This window comes from Pipistrellus hanaki, assembly GCF_964339955.1.
Source record: "Pipistrellus hanaki genome assembly, chromosome: 4".
NCBI lineage: Eukaryota > Metazoa > Chordata > Mammalia > Chiroptera > Vespertilionidae > Pipistrellus > Pipistrellus hanaki.
The window spans coordinates 44,297,615-44,313,880 of record NC_140506.1 but is presented as its reverse complement, the minus strand read 5'-3'; the positions used below and the strand labels follow the sequence as shown (position 1 = coordinate 44,313,880).

Below are 16,266 nucleotides of genomic sequence, written 5' to 3'. Positions count from 1 at the left end.
TTAATCTTAATGCTACAGAACTTAGATTTTACCTGACGCTTACATGCTGTCTCTAAATTATCTTCCTTTTTTTTTTTTTTTTTTTTTTGGCCTCTTGGCATTGGCTTTGTATTCCTCTCTCGCTTCTCATTAACAGCCCACTGAGCAGCAGCATCTTCTCCCAGTGGCAACAGTAGGGCAAAATAGCTTTAGTTTAGTGTCTCACATTACTACCAATCAGTTGGTCCTCTCTTCTGCCCAAGTCACAGCTTCTATCACTGTTGTCAGTGTCACCTGCTAATGGCTGCTGATGTTTCACCTGCCTGCCTGCGCTCTGAAAATATTTGCCAAGAGTTGGCCAGACACTAACGTGGACGGAATCAAGCAAGACTTCCATCTGCTGCCTGTATGTGCTGTCTGTATTCACTCTGCGTATTACCTGAGCAGACAAAGAGACTTACTTCCAGACATCAGTTCCACCAGGTGAGGAGCCAAAAGCAAGCCCTTTTTGGCTAGATTGTGCTAAACTTTTCTCTGTTGGAAGTTGCTTTTTGCCAATTAGGCAGTACGTCAGAACTAAAAGCTGCAGGAGACAGACAAAGCGATGCAGAATTAATGAACTTTTTTGTGCCAAGGTACAAAAATAATATTTGGCTAGTAAACATTTTTGTATTAAGGTCAAAGTTATTCTACCTTGGGACCGCTATTCGATTAGCAAGTGATTTATCAGTCACAGACTGAGAGCTGCCTTATGGGGTCTTAAAGTGAAGAGGTTGTACTTAATAAGCCAAAGTATATACTTTTCCTTTATTATCTACTGGGTCAAGATCTCACATTGTTGTGACATACCTGAATATGGATTTTTATTGCAGAATATCATTAAGACATGGTCTATTGAGTAAGCAATATGCGCTTTTAAAATTGTCTACACACCTCTTTACATGCCAACTCTGGCGATAATTACCAAATGTCTATATCAAGAAAAACAGGCAATTCAGAAATATTAACTTGAGCTATTATTTATGATACACATGTGCTAGTTTCCCCTAAATATAGACATTTGATAATTATCACTGGGACTATTTGTTACAATTCCAAAGTAGTTACTGATGAAATAGAAATATAATTTTTTGGGGGTAAAAATTTAAATGCTGAGAAATTCTCATTATCTTTTGCAGAGTTCAGTTCTCAGTTTCCTATTCATATTTCATGTAATAATTTGGATTAGCCATCTGGTTTGTTGAGGGTTGAAAATCTGTTTAACACCAACGCAGAATTTTTGTTAAAAAATATAACAAGTCACAAAGAAATCACAAATGTTTTTCAGGTATTTCACAACGCTAATAATGAGTAACTTTGAGAAGATGGGTTGTAAATTTGCACTTTTATTTTTTGCACCTTCATTTTATTTCAGTTGTGCAATTTAGATTCACCTGCAGCATGCTTTTAAACCTATTTTTCAAGGATGTGTCCATTTGAATAGTTGAAACACATTTTTTGACAAAAAATTTATGTTGGTCCACCCACATTATTCTAGTTCCACCTTTTCCCTTGTCCAAATGGTTATTAGCTCAATGGATTAGATAGAGCATTTTCTCAATGATTGTCGTCTATATCCCTGAGACTGAATTACCTCCTCTCTACCCCATGCCTACTATAGAGTTCAACCTCTGTTACTTATCCTGGATCCATCAGGAGATCAGGATTAATCAATACAAATATACATTTCATGTGTGCAAAAAGTGTGCTATACATAAAAAAAAAAAAAAAAAAAAAGTGGGTCTGTAGTGTTATTCTTACACTAGAGGCCCAGTGCATGAAATTTGTGCACAGGGGATGGGGCGAAGAGGGTTCCTCAGCCTGGTCTGCACCCTTTCCAATCCAGGACCCCTCAGGGAATGTCTGATGGGATTGGGGCTAAACTGGCAGTTGGGCATCCCTCTCACAATCTGGGACTGCTGGCTCCTAACCACTCACCTGCCTGCCTGCCTGCCTGATTGCCCCCAACCCTTCTGCCTGACAGCCTGTTTGCCCCTAACTGCTCTTTCCTGCTGGCCTGATCACCCCTAGCCACTCTGCCTGCCTGCCTGATCGCCCCTAACTGCCTCTGCCTCGGCCCTGCCACATGGCTTTGTCTGGAAGAACATCTGGAAGGACGTCCGGAAGATGTCTAGTCTATCTGGTCTAATTAGAATATTACCCTTTCATTAGTAAAGATTAGATAGAACATTCTCACTATTGAGTTGCCTTCCATCTATAACAGGAAACAGGCTGCTACCTGTGGAGGTAAGTGTCTGTGACTCCAGCCCAAATGATTGACCCACACACAGCAAAAATGTATTCTCATGTATTCTACTGAATTATTTTTGCAGTCATGCATCATGCCCAAGGTGTTAAAACAGCTGGATAAAGCACTCAACCCATTCATGTATCAATCACAAGAACGTGGGTTGACATATCACTGGTATTGGACTCTGAAGACTAGACTTTGGCTCCCACAGCTCATCTGAGTATGCTGTTAGGAAATGTTCTTTGAAAGGAAAGAATATTCCATCCCATTTAATACAGAAGGAATTTAATATTTCTTCAAATACCACCTGTTAGAAGTACAGCGTTGAAGGGAAACACTTAATGGAATTGGAGAAGTATCATCTCTGTTCCTGTCAGAACTAGGCCCAAAGCTGAGTAAGATAAACACAATGAGCATGCTCTAATGCTCAGAGGAATAACTGGGAGGGGCAGTGAGTTGGCTTTTCACAAGGTTTCATTTTGATAGGAAGAGGAATGGTCACTTTTTCTACATGATCTTTCATGCAATCATCTAACTTCTGGTAAGAAGGCCAGGAACTGCTTCTTCCCTGACAGAAATACTCTAAGTTGTAAGGGTACAAGCTTTTTAAAAAAATGTGTATATAGATAGGCATTGCATTCAAAAAGAGATTCAAAATACAAACCTAGTTACCTGTCAGTCTTTTGAATTATTTCCTTTTCTCCTTCTTTAAACTTTTTAATCAGGAAGGGAATGAGAACTAATCCATATATTACTTATGGACAAAGCTTATAGTGCTCTCAGTAACAATTCGTTTTTGTTGGCTTTGTTGTTCATTTGTCTAAGGTGGAAAAGGATATAAATGAGTTAAAAGACTAATAATAGGATATCTATGCAGACTAAGAATTTCTACCCAAAGCTACACACAGGTACTACTGAGATGTTGCAGATAACACTGAGCAGTTAGTACTAAATTAGTTTATTGCTGTAGGTAAAGACACATCAATTGGCATATCAAATTCACACAGTCCACTATAGCAGAAAAATACCATGGGACAGCATTGATCATATCAGAGAAGAATAGTCTACTTAAAGATCTATAGAATTTTCATATTCAAATCTCTTTTCACAAGAAAAACAATTTGTTTTCATTGCTTTTGTTGGAAATAATTATTGTCACTAATTGATTAGAGAAAGGAAGATAAAAGTTATGAATGATATAATCAAGGGTAATAAAATCTCAGGTACTTCTTAAATTTTTGGTAATGGATATGAAATAAGTTCTGTCCTTCATTCGTATCTATTTTTTTCCAAGGGATTTGATGTGGATAATTTTTGCATTTCCTTCTAGCATTCTCTTACCTAATGATAGAAGAATTACAGTAGAAAGGGATTGAAATATGTGGGTGGGCCGAAACCGGTTTGGCTCAGTGGTGGAGCGTCGGTCTGCTGACTAAAAGGTCCCGGGTTCGATTCCGGTCAAGGGCATGTACCTTGGTTGAGGGCTCATCCCCGGTGGGGGGTGTGCAAGAGGCAGCTGGTTGATGTTTCTGTCTCATCGACGTTTCTATCTCTCTATCTCTCCCCCTTCCTCTCTGTAAAAAATCAATAAAATATATTTAAAAAAAAAAAGAAATATAATATGTGGGTGGGAAGCGGAACACATGATGTATGTTCTCAGGTTAAGATAATTGTACTTTGAAACTGTGTAACATAATTTTCATGAGTCCATTAATATCGAAATATTATTTTCAAGACTGGATTTAAAAATCTGGGTTTAAAGACAGTGATTCAGCCGAAACCGGTTTGGCTCAGTGGATAGAGTGTCGGCCTGCGGACTGAAAGGTCCCAGGTTCAATTCTAGTAAAGGACATGTACCTTGGTTGCGGGCACATCCCCAGTAGTGGGTGTGCAAGAGGCAGCTGATTGATGATCTCTCTCATTGATGTTTCTAACTCTTTATCCCTCTCTCTTCCTCTCTGTAAAAATTCAATAAAGAATATATTTATTAAAAAAAAAAAGACAGTGATTCAGTGGTTTTTGCCCTCCAGATGTTCTCTTGCTTATTATATCTGTTTTCTACCTTCTTATTTGCCATTCTTGAAAGTGTACACAGAAGATATTCTGTAGATATTGGCATATATTGGTGCAAAAGGTGATTAAAACTATTGTTTTCAGATTTACACTTTAGGCCACTCTGTTACCAAATCGAGGGTGCTTAATTTTGTGTACTTCTCCAGTGTGACTCTAGTAGGTATCGTTTTTCTATTTGTAATGTCTACATTCGGTTGGTTCTCTGGGGACAGGAGACCCTTAGCAAAATAGACATCCCTCTGGCTCTGCTAGGTTGAGTACAGGCAGTCAGCTATTGAGATTCTAGCAAGGAGCAATCCTAGAAGGATCTGTATGACAAAATACACTTTTAAAACCCATTCTATTTATAATCTATAATCCTTCGTCTCAGGGCTGTTAGACACTGCCCTTGTTTTGAAGGCTGTCCTTTTGAGTGCTGATGTTAGAAGCAAAGGCTCAGAGCATCACAGAAGTCACTCTGTTCCCCAGCTGCAAGCTTTATGGGTAGTTTTAATGTCATGCCAATTGCAAAGCTGCACTAGCTATTCTAGGCTATGGCTAATTCCAAGCACTGAGTAGCATTGGGAATCCCATTTGGTGTGATTATACTATTAAGCCACAATTGTCTAGTTTCACACACTCCTGTGTTTAGTATTGGTATTGAGAATAATAAAAACCATTGTACTTCTTTCACCAGAAATGCAAAGATCTTTAAAATCATCTTATTACAGGTCTCTGTGAGGTATTCCTAGAAAGTACCTTTACGCGAGTTTCCCCAGTTGACAACCCTGATCTTCACAGAATCAAAACCTGAAGACAAATTCCTATAGCCTGAATTTTAACTCTGGGTTAGGGTCATTCCTCTTAGAGCAACTAAGGGAAAACTAGATAAAAATATAATTGCATAATTCTTTTATTCTAATACTAGAGGCCTGGTGCATGAAATTCATGAACTTAGGGGTGAAAGGGGTCCTTCAGCCTGGCCTGAGCCCTCTCACAGTCTGGGAGCCTTTGGCACTGCTGTGGAGGCGGGAGAGGCTCCTGCCACCGCTGCTGAGCTCACCAGTCATGAGCCTGGCTTCTGGCTGAGCGGCACTCTCTTTGTGGGAGTGCACTAACCTCAGGGGGAGAAGGGAGGAAAGGGGGGGAAGGGGAGGGAAGAAGCAATTGCTAAATTTTAATCTAACCTTGTATAATACGTTGTATTGTTTTAATCATGTTCTTCAACTTTATCCTGTTCCTCTCCACTTTAGAAATTAACTTATACAGTCGTGATTGGAATGGCCAATGGTTAGAGCTTCTCAGGCAAGTTATAATACAACATAAAGAGAAGTGGCCTGGTCTGACCAAACTCTCAGAATGCCCTTTACCCGAGACGGCATCTTTAAATTGAATGCCATTAGGGCCTAGAATTAGGAAACTCAAGTGCAGCCCCCACTAGATGGGGATTCTGCTCCCAAGGTGCTGCATGATTATGTTGTGAGAAATTTGCAGAGAGGTTTATTTTGGGCTGGGTGAAATTAGCATTATTGTTTACAAGAATACCATCTCACTGATCAAGTTAAATAAAGTACATGCCTAATAACTAGCATTTCTTAGGCTTTTATGTTGCCCTTAATTAGACTCTTCAAAGTTAATTAGGGGAACAAATGGTACTTTTTGTTCTTTTAAGTCCCCTTAACAGCTTTCTCACACTTAAAATGTTCCAACGTTTATAGGTAGCTTGGCTTCTGTTTTAAACCTACTGGTTAATTGTTCATTGGTTAGCTTCTCCTTCATTCAGTGTGCAATCCACTCTGCTTTCTTCGATGTCTTTGATTCACCCCTCACTCCAGTTTTAAACAGTTAATATGGTTTATTTTTAGATGCAAAATTATTCGTTAAATTTTTTGTTCCTGTTTGGGAAAAGTGTTTTTGCTCAAGGCTTATTAACTGGTGAAACTAAATGTGTGGAGCAGAGCACATGCGGGGAGACTAGGACAGTTTTGCCTTAGAAAATTGAACAGAAAATCGAGTTTCCGAACTCCCCCTCCCCTCACCCTGGGTGTGGGTTAGTGCTGGCAGTGTGAGCTAAAACACTGTTTTCAAAATGATTGGCCTCATTTTCATACCTATCATACATTTGAATATTTTTCTAAAAAATATTTTTCTTTATTTTAAATAAAGGGCGTATTGAATATAGAAAGTTGGCACTCAGCATAAGAAACTAAACCCAAGGTTGTGTGATTTTTCAGCCCCGTGTCTGCTTTGTGCCACTAATGGTAATATAAAACTATTAGAAGTGAACCGAGTAAATGAGAAATAGTCTTTGCATTAGAGCAGGAGTCTGTCACTCTTCTGGCAACCCTGCCGAGAGCTACACATCAAAGCCGCCACACTGTGCTAATAGTGTCACTTATCCCTCAGCCTTACACTGTCCCATATGCAGTTACTATGCAGGTGGTGTGCACATGAGGGTGAGAGGGGAGTTGACAATGTGCTAGAAGAAACCGTAGGAGATAAACTGAATGTGATTTATCACCTCTAATCCTTGCAATGGAAAACATTTAGGAAGAGCAAATAATTGAGATCTTTCAGAAATATGTTTTTATTGGGGGAAAAAACATCACTCTTGAATTACTTATAAACCTAAAAATGGAGGAATGAAAATATTTTTTAAAATGTTATGAGAAAATCCTTAATATGTTTATTGAATTGGAGGAAATAAATTACATTTTAAAACAATCCCTTAAAACTCTTTAGTTTTGATTATATTCGTGAAAGAATGTTTTTTTTTTGGGGAAAAAAGCCTTCATTATTGCTTTTGTATATAACAATCACAATCACAGATATCTACATAAGTTACTAAAACAAAGATATTTTTATCAAACTGAAAGCAATCAGTGATAATGTTTCTACATTCTACTTATTGCCGTCCTCCTTACCGGGCTCATTTAGTTTTTGTTGTATGTATTTTATTTTGTTGTTGTTGTAGTTTTTGTATTTAGTAGTCTGGTATCAGACCACTAAATCTGACTGGCTCCAGATTGACAGGTTGAGAGGGTGAGAAGCATTCAGACAGCCCCAGTGGAGTCAGAGAGAAACCCTCCCAGCCCCATGCATAGGGGAACCAGCTGTACCCTTCCTGCAGGCCAGCTCCAGAGAGCCTGGCTGCGGCCTGGTTGGGGATCTCTCCCAGGCCTTGGCAAATATGCCCACCTTATTTCTAGGTCAGTCTGCTCAATTGTTCTTTTAGGAACTGAGCTAGCTGCAAAGCTTTGGAATCTTTACCCTTTCCAAAGGTGTGGGAGAAATTGAAATGGCTGAGTTAAAATTTGCCTTTATATTTCAAACAGGCAGGGAGTAGGTAGACAAGATTTGCCAACAATGTTTCTGTGATCTGGGAGAATAAAAAATCAGCATTGCACTGAAGAGAAAAACCAATAGACAGAAGGATTTAAAACAAACAAAAACCTCCACTTCTTCAGATTACCTCTAGATCTGCATTTTTTTTTTTTTTGCAGTTTTTGGCAATTATACCTTATATTTGGAGGCCAAGACTTATAATTTCAGCTCTATGTGATAAAACTTTTAAACAACCAAAGAAGAAATTATAGCAGGGAGGGGCTGAAGTTTCCACATTTTAATCTCTACGAGTCTCTGAGTCCATCTTCTGGTCCTAGTTAAATCTTACAATTGTAACAGCTAGAGTGATTTGATTGACAGTTCATGTTGGGGCATTGAGAATAAAAAGATAAAACGCGTGACAACCTCTTAACAAGAAGGAGGAAGATAAGCGTTAAAAAGCAGAAAAAGAAAAACTGCAAAAAGGGTAGTTTCCTTCCAAAAGGGGAGATTAGCATCTTTCAGGGGAGGCCAGGAGCTCTGTCGTCTGACACTGTGCATCCATTTCAGACAATATTGTAGAAATGAAGAGAATTTTGTCAGCTCCAGAAAAGGTGTTCCCCTTCTTATAGTCTCATCTCAGTGGTTAGCATCACAATCTCCTGAAGTTAGAAACCTCTTGAATCACCTTCAGACCTTCCTTTCCCTTTCCCCGTCCCTCCCTATCCAGGTAGCCAAGTCCTACTGATTCTCCCTCTTAAGTGTCTCTTCATTTGGGGATTCTGTCATCATTGCCACTGCATATTTTTTGGCATGACAATGGGTTTGAGACTTTAATTTTCTTTCTTTATATTCCTTATCCAATACTCTCAGATAGAAGCAAGAAATAGTGTCCATGTGTAGGCTTTCAATGCTTGATGACAGGGGCCTTATCCTTTCTTATTTTCTAGGGGTAACTGCCTTCAGTTGGTCTCCCCAGTTCTAGTGTGTCCACATTGCCAGAGGTCCTCTCTGGATCACAGGCTGGTGCTGGAGTGTGCTTTGCTACCATTACATAATCTCCAATGTTTTCTAGAACAGTGTTTATCGTGCCTCCCCCACCATTTCCTCCATAAACCCTGCCACCTTTATCTCTTCTCATCTCCCACATGCCCCTACACGCAGACATAAGGAACTTCTCACCATTCTCTGAATATGCCACTCTTTCAAACTGTGTTTTCCCCCATATGTTATATCTTTTCTTGGAGTGCCCTTCCTTCCTTTCTCTGCATGGCAAACTCCCACTCATGCTGTAAGACCCAACTCAAATGCCATCTCCTCTCTGAAAACTTTCCAATGCTTGCCATTCATGGAGCCACTGGCCTTCTGTGAATACCTCCTTAAAGATGACTGTAGCTAGTTTCACCCCAGACCTGGGCAGGAGGGGCCCAATTTAAAAGTCTCTGTTCTTTCTCTATCTGGGGAGAGGTCCATGTGGTCAAAGGGATGTGCAACCCCAAGTTCTACGCTCCCCCTTTCTAAGTTATGCTTTGTACACCTAGTACTATAGAACTTTATACCCAAATGATCCCAATTCCATCCCAGAAACTGCTGAGGCTCATTTCCCTGGGTTTTTGCATCTGAAAGTAACCCATGCATGTGAGCACCGATAGGTCTGAGGGATCTGGGAATGAGGTTTGGACTTAGACTTACTGCCTACAGTGTCTACACACATGTGTCCAAGGCCCCGTATGGTAAAGGACAGAGCTGAGGGTGGGGTCATGAAAGCAGGGAGAAGGGTTATAGGACTGGGGCTGGAGGGCAGCCTTTTTGATGACATTCATTTGCAGCCTGGAACTCTGAGGAAACCAGGAATTCTAAACTTGAGCCTGGAAATCCATGTTGTTTAAAATATATGTTTATCCAGGTAGTAAAACAAAACTTTATATTCAAAGATTTGTAGCTCTATTCATATGCAGTTTTTCATATTTAGACAACTGGTAGGTGGGCCTCCATTTGCACTCGTGCTTAGGTTGAGCAAATGCTAGTAATGAGCCTGCTTATATTGTAATTATTTCTTGGCAACCTTATGTCCCTACCAGGGCAGTGATGGAGGGACAGAACTATTTTTGTTTGTTTCTTAATTTTTTTATTTCAATATTTCAACATCTTGCTTTACAATGTATTTGTTGACATAAAGAATTATATTCATGATACTTGCTGTATGAAGGCAGAACATGCATAACACATTTCAAAGAACGGTATCTAAATTGGTTAAAGAAAAAAAAATAGTCAGACTCTAGGAGAGTTGCAGACCCATAAACCTGGGGTTATCATCAATCACAGCAGGATTAAAAGATGGGTGACCTAGGAAGCTCCTAAAGTTGCCTCCTTCCACAGATGCACTGGATGTTGACCTACAAACAGAGCAGTTTTCTTTGGAAAGATGTTCAGAAATAAGCTGACTCCTGCACATAGAGGAAATGAGAAGATATCCACACTGAAATGGGTAGGGGAGGCTGTGACACACTCTTCCTAATACTCCAACCCTGGCACAGTGCCTGCCAACAATCAGGAGGGACCCCCAGCTCCCAGCTTGAACAGAGGGTTTAGACTATACATCTGGTGCCCCAACTTTTAAGCTCCCATCCTAGCTATAAGGCCCCCAAACACCTATTTCTAAATAACAATGGGGCTTGCCTCTGTAAGATCCACAGCAGTGTAGAAAACAAAGACGCAGTTCCTAACAGGTGTACAAGCACTTCCCATGACTATTCTCCCAGAACTCAGGGCAGAAGGAGCATGCAGCAATGCCCACCTCACAGCATTTCTGTGGAAGGGGCTTAAATGCATTCTTCATAAGCTGCTGCCTGACAGATTAGCTTCTAATCAGCCTGCATCTGTATGCTGACCGAGATCTTCCTCTTTGGGACACTGATGGGACATATCCTCAACTACTTATCAGCACAAAATAGACTGTGATAATTATAAGATAGTTTATGTAAGTATCATGGTAGCCACAAAGCAAAAACCTATAGTAGATAGACAAAAGATAAAGAGAAGGAATCTAAGCATACCTCTATAGAATAGGCTATAAAACAGGCTAAAAATAATGAACAAAATGGCAACAGTAAATATAAATTGATTGCCCTGGCTGGTATTACTCAGTGGTTAGAGCATCAGCCAGCACACTGAATGGTCTAGGGTTCTATTTCTGGTTAAGGGCATGTACCTGGGTTGCAGGTTTAATCCAGGCCCCGTTGGTATGCTGGAGGCAACCAATTGATGTGTCTCTCTCACATAGATATTTCTCTTTCTCTCTTTACCACTCCCTCCTTCCCTCCCACTCTCTCTAAAAATCAATGGGAAAAAATATTCTTATGTGAGGATTAACAATAACAGAAATATAAATTGACTAAATTCTGCAATCAACAACCAAAACATCTGAATGGATTAAGAAAAATAAGACTCCACTATATGCCACCTATAAGAGACTCACTTCAGCTTTAAAGGCACAAACAGAATGAAAGTGAAGTGGTGGAAAAATATATTTCATACAAATGGGAACCTAATAAAAGCAGGTATAACTATTCTTATATAACACAAAACAGACTTAAAGCCAAAGACTATAAGAGCAAAAAAATAAAGTCATTATATAATGGGAAAATGGTTAATTTATCAAGGTGTGATAATAATTGTAAATATTTATGCATTCAACTTCAGTATATCTAACTATATTAGCGTATCTGAAGTGATAAATAGACTGAAAACAACAGAAGGAGCAGGCCTATCAATGAAATTAAAATCTGGTTTTTTTTTTTAATCTAATAAACCAAATTGACCAGACTTACCAAGAAAAAAAAAAAAAAGGAAACAAGATTCAGAAATTCAGAAAATAAAGAGGAGATATAATAGCTAATACCACAGAAATATAAAAGATCATAAGAGACTATCATGAATAATTATACATCAGCCATAATACATAAATTCCTATACACTTAAAATTACCAAGACTAACCCAAGAAGTAATAAAAAATATGAAGAGACCAATTACTAGTAAGGAGATTGAATCAATAATAACAAAAAATTCCCAACAAACAAAAGTTCAGAACAAGATAACCTCACTAGTGAATTCTACCAAACATTTAAAGAAAAATTAATACCAATCCTTCTCAAACTCTTGGCCAATATCCCTGATGGTAATAGATGCAACAGTTCTCAACAGAATATTAGCAAACTGAATTCAACAATACATTAAAAAGATACACCATGATCAAGTAGGATTTATTCTAGGGATGGTCCAACACATACGAATCAATCAATGTGATACATCACATCAACAATAGGAGAGATAAAAATCATATAATTATCTTAATAGATGCAGAAAAAGCACTTGAAAAATATTCAACATTTTTTATGAAAATAATTCTCAAACTGTGTATGTAAGGCCATATGTGATGAGTCCACATTTATTATTGTACTCAACAGTGAAAAACTTCAAGTTTTTCTTCTAAGATTATAAGCAAGACAAGGATGCCCACTCATACTGCTTTTATTCCAGATAGTACTGGAAGTCCTAGCCAGTGAAATCAGGGAGAAAAAAAACAAGAAATAAAAACATAGTGACTCCAAGATGGCAGTGGAATAGGTGGATGCTGCACTCACCTCCTCTAGGTCCAAATTGGATTCACAACTAAATTATAAAATAGCTAGAGGCTTGGTGCTGGAATTCATGTACCAGTGTGGTCCCTCAGCCTGGTCTGTGGGATCGGGCCAAAACTGGCTCTCGACATCCCCTGAGGGATCCGGGATTACGAGAGGACACACGCCAGGCTGAGGACCCCACCAGTACACAATCAGGGCAGGGGAGGGATGCAGGAGGTTGGCCAGTCAGGGAGGGACCACGGGAGGGCTCCAGTGCATTTCTGACCCCATCTTGCTCAGTCCCGATTGGCCAGACCCCAACAAGCTAACCTACCAGTTGGAGCATCTGCCCATTGGTAGTCAGTGCATATCATAGCAAGTAGCTGAGCAGCCTTAGCATGTCATTAGCATAGCATGCTTTGATTGGTTGAGTGGCTGACCAGATGACTGGATACTTAACATATCAGGCTTTTATTATATACCAGTAGATCATCCTGAAATACCAACTGAAGATTTGCTAAAGAGAAGTCTTATAACTAAGGATTTACAGAAGATACCACATTGAGACTAGTAGGAAGGGCAGAGAAATAAAGGTGTCTGGTCTCATTCCCACTGGTTGTGGCTGAGTGCTGGAAAGATATCTCAGCTGTGGGGAGTTTCCCTTAGAAGTGAGGGGGTCTCAACTCCAAGCCAGGCTCCCCAACCTAGAGCACCAGAGCTGGGAGAAGGTACTCACATAACATCTGGCTGTGAAAAGCAGCAATGTTTCTATCCATTAGGGATATGTGGGAGGCTGCTTGAGATACAGGTGCCTTCTTAAAGGGCCAACATAATTTTTTTTTTGTAGACACTCACCCTGGGCTTCAGCGGAGGGAGGGTGGAGCAGACTAGAGTCATGTGAAGAGAGCCTGGGTTTTGTGGCTCTGGGGAGAGAGCTGAAGGGACAGCTGCCAAGATCCTTGTGCTGAATTATTTAATCGAACCACAGATTCCATCTTTTTTTGGGTAGAGCATTTCCCTCTGTGCTTCATCAGTCTGGGGAAAAGCAACAGCCCACCCTCAGAACACCCTTTCTCCCCACCATGCTGAGGAATCAGCTGCCTTGGCCAGGATGTAGAAGTTGGGGCAGATTCAGGGTGTGTCAGTGACTGAGATGTGTGGCTATGGAGTGGGGGCCATTCCTCCTACTTAACCATGAACCTGTCTGGCACAAAGTGAATAGAAAAAAAGGAAATAATAAAGATCAGAGCAAAAATAAAGGAAATAGAGTAAAATGAAAAACACAAAAGATCAATGAAACCAAGAGCTGGTTCTTTGAAAAGATAAACAAGATTGACAAACCTTTAACCAGACTCAAGAAAAAAAGTGAGAGGACCCAAATAAATTCAGATATAAAAGAGGAGAAATGACAAATGATGCCAAAGAAATTCAAATGATTGTATGAAAATATTATGACCACTATATGCCAACAAATTAGACAATCTGGATGAATGGATACATTTCTAGAAACATACAATCCTCCAGAACTGTATCAGGAAGAAACAGAGAATCAGACAGACAGGTTACAACTAGTGAAGCTATAATATACATGTAGCAGGGATAAGAGATTGATATGAGTATTGATATCAGAACATATTGGGAATAATGTGCTGACATAATTTTTATCATTTGCCCCTCTTTTATAAAAGGAGAATGCTTAGGCATAAGACTGGCTCATCCTATATAATAAAGAAGTAATACAAATGCAAAACCATGTAATGACTGGATCACAGATCAGCAGGAGAGTGGGGCAGCAAACTACAAGTGGATGGTAGAGGGCTATGGGAGGGGGCAGGGCAGCAAGCTATGGGGGGCATGAGGGGGAAGAGGGCAGGAGGAGCTACAGGAGGGTGGGGCAGTGGGCCAAGAGCTACTGGAGGGTGGCAGCGAGCTACAGGAGAGCTCAGATTCATGCACAGGGCTACTAGTAATTAATAGTCAAATACCTGATAAGTGGAAACACACACATATATGTAAAGTTTTTATGTATGTATGTATGTATTTATGTATGCATGTATGTATTTCTTTTATAATTTTTCCCAGTGCCTTGCTTGGTGTCATGTATTATTTTTTCTCTTACACATGCAAATAGTTTCCTGAAAAACTGATCTTGTTACATCAGTGTGGTCTTAAGTTTTGTCTCAATGAAACCAAAGCCTCAAATCTTGATGGCTGACAAGGTGCAAAGAAATGTTTGCCAATTCATGCTTTTGACATGTTCTGGTCAAGATGATGACCATTAGACCTGTTTTCCATATGGAACAATTGACCAGTATTCTGTTTGATATAGTGTCACCCAAGGATAGTAAGTCAATAATGTGAATTTATTATCGAATAATCTATTTCAATTCTTCTAATCTATTTCAAGTATTTTTTGAGTCTATTTAAAGTTTAACGATACAATTTAAAATCTTAAATGGTTGTTAGAAATCATCAATTTTAAGATACTCTTCTTGTGCAGATGAAGACTGAGATTCAGAGAAATCATCATATGTAGGATTAGAATTCAGTACTTCTGGTCCCAGGGTAATATTCTTTGCCTAGTCATTATTGTAGTATTTTCTTTCTCTAAAACTATTTTCTTTTCCAAAATTGGCTCCCACTTCCATTAGGAAGCAGTGAATTAAGTCTGAGGTTTAGGTGCAATTCTGCCTCGGTAGATCAGGTTGGACTACATTAGCGATGAAAATTAGCAGTTGTGTGTGCTGTGAGCTTAAAATAAGTCAAGCTAATGGAAATCATCCAATGTACCTAAAAGCAATTTAGCATTTCTTTCTGTTTTTGCTTTGGTTTTAAAAAGATTCTGCATATGTGGGGAGTTCTGAGTGGATCTAAAACAGGCAGGTGCTTATATTTTCTGAAGCCACATTTTAAATATCAAACATGGCTGATAAAATGCAATTGGTCTAGTTTTCCATGAGATGTGGGGGTTGGGAGCACACACACATTTTTATTTATGTAGATAGAGTCAATGTGTATACACATATATATGACATATACATATATAACATATATATATATAATGTAATAATTTACACACATACTTAGTCAACCTGACTCTAATTCTATGGGATAGAACAGAAATAAAAGGTTGAGGACATATGTGACTCATACAACTTCACTTAACTAAATTAAATTGGGTGGGCCAATTATTATCAGTACAGGAATTAAGCTGTATGAGGTTTAGGTCTCAGTCCCATCCCCCTTCTTACCCTCAATCCAAATTCAACCCACACCTTTGAATTAGGCTGGCTTTAGTTTGCTTACGATGGGAGTGGGAACTTCGGGGCAATGATAAAACAGTATTACATTTCAGAATTAAGTGCATAGGAAATTTTATTTCAGCAATTGATTAGAACCTGACAGGTCTGGTGACTACTGTAGAATGCTCATGCACTTGCATAACTCTCCTTTGGTAGGAGATGAACATGAAAGTGGTTAAGTTAATTATTTTTTCTCTTATTTCTGATCTCATTTTTCCCACACCCTTTTTGTTTACTGCACTCCAGGTATATTGGCCTTCTTACTGCGGGGTGTTCCCTTTTCTGGGATACCCCCCGCCCCCAAAAGTCACATGGCTTACATTCACTTTCTTAGGTGTCTACTCAAGAGTCACTTCCTCAGAGAAGCCTTTGTTGACAAATTCTCTAAAGCAGCACCCAAACACTGTAATTCCTCCCCCAGGCTTTGTGTTTTCATGTCATTTTTCAAAAATAAGTTTTAATGTATTCGTTCGTTCCTTTGCTTTTGTCTGTCTTTTCAGTATACTGTAAGTTCGATGAGAATGGGGAATTTGTTTTGTTCTATGCTTGTCTCCAGGACCCAAGTTCGATGCCTGTCCTAAGCCAGTCCTCCAAAAGACATTTTTAATCAGGAGAATGATTTCATGCATTTCTACTACCCATTTTACCTTCATAGGGCCCCTGCCACCTGCGGGCCATGTGCCTTTGAAGGAGTGC

The 16,266-nt window shown here is 39.4% G+C and overlaps 1 long non-coding RNA gene across 1 annotated transcript in view; it reads left to right on the top strand.

Moving 5' to 3' along the window:
• LOC311621697 overlaps positions 1-16,266 on the top strand; it is a 357,942-nt gene that overhangs the window by 260,094 nt on the left and 81,582 nt on the right. The gene's annotated exons all lie outside the window — the stretch shown is intronic.